The sequence below is a fragment of the Xenopus laevis genome, chromosome 4S, assembly GCF_017654675.1.
Source record: "Xenopus laevis strain J_2021 chromosome 4S, Xenopus_laevis_v10.1, whole genome shotgun sequence".
Taxonomy (NCBI): Eukaryota; Metazoa; Chordata; class Amphibia; order Anura; family Pipidae; genus Xenopus; species Xenopus laevis.
In genome coordinates, this window is record NC_054378.1 from 22619980 (window position 1) to 22627890 (window position 7911).

Here is a 7911-nt window from a genome sequence, read left to right on the forward strand (position 1 = left end):
GTGGCCTGCAACAGGGATACTGTGGTGTAATCTTGTAGACTTTGCCACCATATGGGGGACTATAGTTATGCCACTGGTCTGGGTTTCATATTACAATAGAAAGTAGAATGAATGGTGCTAAATCTAGAAAAATCCTGGACACAAAGAGGCTCAAGGATAAATCCGAACCTGTGGCCCAATATGAATTAATGTGCATAAGGATCATCTGGCCTACCGCCTGCCTGTGCCCATAACTATCCCTTGTGTTCCGTAGGCATAGCAGAATAAGCTTTATGGGCCTGAAAGATACAATTCATAGTCAGAGATACTGTACCATGGCTGAAGTGGTGCCAGGGCCAATGTTCCCCATTCCCTGTCGGTGACAAAATGTCTGCATTCTTGTTGTCTCTCCCACCAGCAGCTTAACATTCACCCCGTGTTTATCACACAGACTCCCTCAACAGGCAATGTATTAAAAATGCCCTTTAAAATTTCTCTTGCAGCCTTTGAACTAAAGGAATAAGTGCATGAGTTACAGGGAAAGTTCATCTGGAGTCTATTTGGTTGATCCTCGCTCCGACGCACCTTTTCAAATAATAGAGAGAGAAGTGGAGACGGGTCAGAGCCAATCAATACGGCTGTTCAAACAGAATTGCAGGTACTGTGATGTGCGTTACTTTCTCTCCTCGCTCTTTGTACTGAGTTGCTGTGAAAAGATTTTCCTGCTACTTGCGCCCAATAAAAGTGTTTGCCTTTTGAATGGGGAAAATGAGCCCATGCATACATTATTATGGACTGAATGCAGAACCAGACGGCACCGCCTGTTTCTTCTCAACTCCAGAGGCCACACTATGTACTTTCCTTGTACTTTCCTACACTTAATATTTCTCTCTCCTAAACTATTGCATGGACCCAGTTCTTTTGCACAACTTTAGTCATTTTTTAGAATTTTTGTGATAGAATCTCAGCCAGCAGGGCAGGACTGTTGCTTCCAATGGGGATAAGATAGGGATTTTTTTTTTTTTAAAATAAAAAACAATACAAAGCATAACAAAATCAAAGTATATCAAAATGGCATTATATTACAATATGTACATTATTTACAAAGAATTTGACCTAGAGAAATCAAAGTTCATCCAATTTTTTTCATTCAGGCTTTTTTTCTGAATCTCGTTCACTTTAATAAACACAATTTCCCTTAAGATTTTCCTTATTGTTTGGTCTATTGATTCATTGTCTTTCCCAAAGGTTTTCATACATCAGATAGACCACAGATCATATCGAATGACTGACAGTATAATAAATACAGTCTCTTGGTTAAAGCGGTGCTTCCTATGAATGATCCCATAGGCTCTTTCTGCATAGTCATTAGCACATATATTATAAATACCCAACACCTTCAGCACACCCTCATATAAACTGTTTGACACAGAACAAGCCACCAAAAAGTGCTCTTGACTCTCCTCCACCCCACACCCCCAGGGACACTCTTTTCTTACATGACTTAGATATTTCATGTTGCCCCACACATACAACTTGCCCTGCAGTGTCAGCCAGGAGTTATCAAACAGTTTTGGGGGGGGTCTCACGCTGTTTAAATACTTTAGTATCTCCTCCAGGGTTTTGCTGGTACAGTCTCTTATAGCCAGTGGGACAGTAAAGAAGGATGTTAGTACCCTGGCATAGATTTGCTTCCTTGGGGTTGATGTAATTTCTGCTGCCCCAATGTCCCACCTCTTTATCAGTTTAAGGGCATGGGCAATGTGTGGTGGGAAATAGCTCTGTCTTACACGGACCTCTTTCGCCCTACCACCCTGCAGCCAGTCCATGATAAAAGACGATGCCCAAGACCTGAAACAACTTTCCCACATGGAGCTTGTTCCTTGAGTAAGACCCCCAAAGTTAAACTTTAGGAACATGACACCAAAGAAGGTCACAGGACAGACCATCCCCAAACCTCCCTCTTTCCTCTGCAGGAACATTACCCCTCTTTTGACTGGGTTTAGCCTATTCCCCCAGATCATCTGAAAGAATAAGCTATAGACTCGAGCATAGAAAGATTCTGGCAAAGGGAACACACAGGACACATACAAAAACAACGGGATCAGAAAAGTCTTGATAAGGCTAACTTTCCCTATAGGTCAGCTTCCACCCTTTCCAACGCTGAACTTTTGCCAAACCGGTATCCAACTTCTCTTCCCAATTTAGCCTGGCATTATCTTCCCTCCCAAATTTAACCCCTAGTATTTTTACTTGAGAGGAGGCAACAGGGAAGGTTCTTAACTCAAAACTGGGCTCATCCTCCAAACTCCACAAAGCTTCCGACTTTTCACTATTGACCAGAGACCCTGAGGCCTCTGAGTAGCTTCTGATGCAACAGGAGACTCTCTCCACCTCTTCAGGCTTTGAGATAACCACTGTCACATCATCCGCGTAGGCCACCAACCTAAGGCGCTGACCACTGGGTGCACAGATACCCTCTAAGTTACCTTCCTGCAGCGACCTAAGAAAGGGATCTAACGCAAATGCATACAGCAAAGGACTCAGAGGGCACCCCTGTCTTACTCCTGCCCCAACCTGGAAGTCTTCACCCTGCCAACCGTTAATTAGTGGGAAGCTTCTTGCCCCTTTGTACAAAACTTTTATCCAACTAATAAATTGCCCCGGGATACCGTATTTAGACAAAACAGCCCATAGGTACTGGTGATTCACCCTATCAAAGGCTTTTGACTGATCTAAACATAGAAAGTATTTCCCCCACCTATGAGCTTTGCATAATTCCAGAGCCTCTCTAATGGTAAAGACAGCTCCAAAAATGCTCCGCCCTTTCACAGTGCAGAAGTGACAGTCAGACAATAAAGTGCTTGAAAATAAACTTAAACGAAAGAAAATAACCTTTGCGAGAATCTTTCTATCTGTATTGAGCAGGGCAATCGGCCTCCAGTTCTCAATATGCTTCTCGTCCTTACCTTTTGACAACAAAATCAAAGAGGAAAACTGCATAGATGGCGGGAGGTCACCTTTCTGTAAACAATTGTTAAACACCTAACAAGTGCCGGAGCTAACAGATCTTTAAAGGTCTTATAGAATTCTGATGTTAAGCCATCCGGACCTGGAGCTTTCTTATTATGCAGACTCTCTATCGCCAACTTTACCTCCTCCTCCGTGATTTTAGCGGTCAAGGAGGAAAAATCCAAATTATTTGTGTCAGGTCCTGGGGTCGTCTCTAAGAAAGCTGTCATCCTTTTCCTCTCCAAAGTTCTCTCCCCAAACAAAGCAGCATAGTAGGATCTCACGACCTCCAGTATTCCCTCCCTTGTCTTTTGCTCTTTACCCTGGAAGTCAATGAGACCCCTCACCAGTTTCCTTTACAGTTCCTAAAAGGATCTGGGCAAATTTTCATCCCAGAATCCCTCTCAAGAACCAGAGACCTCTGGCGGCTGTACTGATACTGCTTCATTTGGTTCTTTAACTGGGTCACTTTTTCCCCCACCATCCCATCCGAAATATAGGATTCCAGCTTCTTTCTCAAGGACTGGTACTGCCATTGTCTATTTCCCTCCCTTTTAACAGATAGGGACTTAAAAAACTATACCCCCCAAACAATGTAGGTCTCTATTAAAAGATACTGAGTAAAACAGCTCATGTGTAAAACCCTGCTTCATGTAAATGAACCATTATCATAATAATATACTTTTTTAGTAGTATGTGCCATTGGGTAATCATAAATAGAAAATTGCCATTTTAAAAAATAAGGGCCGCCCCCTGAGATCATAAGATTCACTGTGCACATATACAAACCACATGTAAGGTCACATGAGCCAATTAACAGACAGAGTTCTGCCTTTTGCTTCCTCACTTCTTCCTGTTACAGTTAGAGTTGTAGTATTTCTGGTCAGGTGATCTCTGAGGCAGCACAGATAGAGTCACGAAATGGTGGTTCAAGGCAAGCGATGTAAAAGGGCAATATTTATGTAAATATAGTTTGGTAAGATTCTTTAATATGTCATTCAATTTGATATAAACTATCTGTTGCTTAAGTATTCATTTTGGGGGTATAGTTTTCCTTTAAAGAAAGCCCGAAACGACCTCTTGGCCTCTTCCCACCACTGTGTTGGTGAATCATAAAAAATCATTTTTGACAGAATATTTTGTACAACAAACTCACAAAAGGGTTTTTGTTCCTCATCCTTTAGTATTTCTGGACCTAACCTCCACAGACCTTTACCAACCCCCAGACCATCTGATATCCCATATTCAAAAAAAAGGACCAAGTGGTCAGAAAACCCTTAATCCCTGAAAAAGGAGCACCAGCCTTAATATAAATCTGGTCAATTCAACTATTGCGGGAGCCACAAAAATACGTGTGCTTGGCCTTCCTACCCCCTTCAGTAGCCACATCCACCAACCCTGCTGTTTGAACCACCTCATTGAGAAATGCTCCCTCATATTTCCTATACATACCAGATCTATCCCCTGGCCCTGTCACTTGGTTAAAATCCCCGGCTAGGATGACTGGCATTGTGGTATGCAAATACTGTCTCATTTCTCTTTTCCTTCCTTTCCACCACTGATTGGGGCCCATACATATTCATTAATCTTAGATCTTCCCCTTCTATCTTAATATCAAGTAACAAACACCTGCCCATTTTAACCTCCACCAACCTCTTAACTTCAATGTGCCTGTCACCATTAAACAGAATACCCACTCCTCCCGCCTGTTCCTCTGCTACGGACCAAAATGAGGGCCCTTTCTGCCAGTCTCTCTTTGCATTGTAGATATCGTACCTATTAGTTAGGCGAATCTCCTGAACAAAAATGATATCTACCACCAAGGAAAATAAAAACTCAAATGCTACCAATCGTGCCTTGGGAGACCTAATGCTTCTCACATTAAGGGTACAAAAAGAAATTAGGGAACTCATCATGTTTTAGGGAGTTTTGCTGAAGACTCTTCCCCTCCTTCCCCACATCTCTTAACTTGCATCCCCTGAGATTCATCCCCTTCCTCCCCAGGGTCTCTCTCCTTCCTCTTTTTCCCCTGCTATTCCCCAGTAACATCTAGAACTTCTAGGCCTGCATCGGGTTGTGGGGAAATTCTTCCTTCTTTTGTTTTTCGCGTTTTCTTTTTCTTCTCTTCTCTGTCCCTTTCTTCCTTCTCTATCTGCCTTATTTCTTCCTCCTCTGCCATCTCCCACCAACTCTTCCCACCTGGGAGGGTAAATCTGTTTGATGTGCTCACACCTGCCTTAACAACCATCTTTCCCTGTTGTTTATTCCCCTTTGCTCCTACCACAGTCCAGCCCTCCTTCTCTGTCCCTTTCTCCTTCGTTTCCTTGCCCCTAGTTTCCTGAGGGACTGCAGGCTCCACTACTCCTTCCACCCTGGTCTCCAACTCCATTTCTTCCTCATGCTCCCTCCCCTCCTCCCGATCCTCCTCCTGAAATTCCCGCTCCAAATTAGGGCAATCTCTGACAATGTTATGCCAAGCATTGGGGCACTCCCTGTGTGTATGACCCAGAGCATTACATAAGTTGCACCTGACCTCATTACATTCATACATGCTGGTATGGCTTTTAGCACCACACAGAGCACACACCTTGGTTTCACAGTTAATGGCCAAGTGTCTGTTTGACCCACACTTAAAGCATTGGCGAGGTTGGCCTGGGTAAAAACAAACCCCCCGTTCTCTTCCTATGAAAAATGAGTTAGGGAGAGGCCTGGGGACATTGTGATGAACCTCTAGTTTCACTTGGGCTTTCCATCCTCCTGCCCAAAAACCTTCCTCATTATATATCTTGGTGAGAGGGGTTAGTACTGTGCATTGTCTCTTTAACCAAACAAGGATATCCTCAGGGGGGACTGATTCGTGTTTGAAAATAATGGTTACATTTTTGGTTTCAGGACGTGAGATTGGGACTGCCTTAAAATTTTCCCACTCTTTTGTGCTTTTCTTTTGGTCATAAAGAGCCCAAAACCTCTCCATCCCCTGGGACAGTTTAAAGCTGAGATCATATTCAGTAACAGAGCTATCTAGAAAAGCATTGACACCATTTGTAGTGAAACCCATAGACTTTTCACCAGGTTACGTGCCACATGGGAACCTGGGAATTTGTCTTGCTCCCCCTCCCATTTAATTCTCACCACATTGCGCTTCTTAAACACCGGCCCATCAAAGGATCTATTTAGCCCAGATGAGTTAGCAAACAGCCTCCTCCTTTCCCACACATTCACAGGTGCTTGGCTTCTCTCTTGCCCAACCTCTGGAGCAGCCTTACTGCCCCCCACAGTCCCCTCTCCCATCCCCCCACACCAGCACTCTCACCCCCTGTACCCCCTCACCCACAGCCTCTCTCTCACCACTTGCCCCACTCACACCTGCACTTACACATTCTGGCTGCACAATAACATTAGCAGGGATATTAGAGGAAACATTAGAAGAAAGACTTTTCCCTTTTTCCATCTGCTCAAACCTTTCCCGGTTCTAATAAATCTCTTCCCATGGTTTAATTATAAGGAAAGTCTTTTTAATTTCTTCCTCCAGTTCCTCCAACTCTTTATTGTACATAGCAGTCTTTCTTATTCTCTGCCCTCTTAACTGGCCAGTCACTTTGGCAGCCAAACTAAGTTCTTTTGCAATCACATTATTTAGTTCTTTTTTCCTCTGCTGCAAAAACTCCATAGTCTTTAAAGCTTTAACAATTTCATCCTGATTTACTGAGTCTTTAGAGGTGGAGACCCCAGAAAAGTCTTTAGAGACACAGTCTGTAGCAGCAACAGTCTCATTAGTGGAAACCCCCTCCCCCACACAGGCAATTAAGGAAAAGTCAATTTGTTTGTTACCTGCAGATTTCTCCTCCAGCACCTGTAAAGCCACAGTCTCTGCCAGGTAGCCACAGTCCATGCTTGCCTCCATTCCTCCCTCTGCTGAAGCAGCAGCAGTCGGTGCCATTTGTGGGGGGGGTTCCCTGATTCTTTGCTGGAATCTTTCCTTTCTCACTGTCTCTGCTGGACTCTCTGCAGCTTTCACTGGGTGGGCAGAGCTTCTGCTTTGCTGTGCACAAGCTTGTCTCTGCTTCCAAAATGGCGTCCTCCTTCCCAAGCACATGGCCGGCCTCCATTACAGCAGTACCTGCTTTCTCCCTCAGCTGGGGGTCACTGTCCTTAGCAGCAGCTGCTTGTGTGTCAGTACAGCCGCTTGTACCTTCCTTTTCCCCCAGTATAGCACCGCTCCCCTCTGCTCCCTGACTGATGCAAGTACCAGACCAGGGGCTCCAGTCTGCACTGGACATTCCTCCTCCATAGCTATGGGGGACCTGCTTGTTCCTTGGGGGGGTGCTCTCTGGGACACAGGTAGCTTGGGATTCACCAACCTTTGCTGAAGCTCCAAATGCAGAGACTTGTTCTGCAACACTTTGCACAGGGGGCTCAAATGCCCCAAACCCAGACAGACTTGACTCAGGGACCTCATCCAGCTTTTCTTCCTCCTCACTCTCCACAGACACCTCTTCCACCTCCTCCTCCTTTGGCAAAACTTTCCCTTTCTTGTTCACTTTCTTTACAGTAGCAGCCATTTTCTTTTCTGCACCAACTACAGCTTTCTGGCTCACTGCTCGCCTGCTGGATCCCAGCCTTGCTCGGGTATTCATTGCCCCTGCTTCCTCTGTTGGGGGCAACTTCTTACCCATTTCCAAAAATAAATAAATAATTAAAAATGAAAAGTAAAGGCTATAAAGCCGCAAAAACAGCTGAGAAATCTACCTCCCCAGACCCAGAAGGGCCTGGGTAAGTCAAAATCACAAGCTCTCTCTCAAAATCACGAGCTCTCTCCAAACACGTCTGCTCCCTACGGGGATCAGACAGGATCTGTGCAGCCACTGGGACAGAATGATCTGTTATACAGATAGCTAGAATCTCGGCTGCCACAAAGCA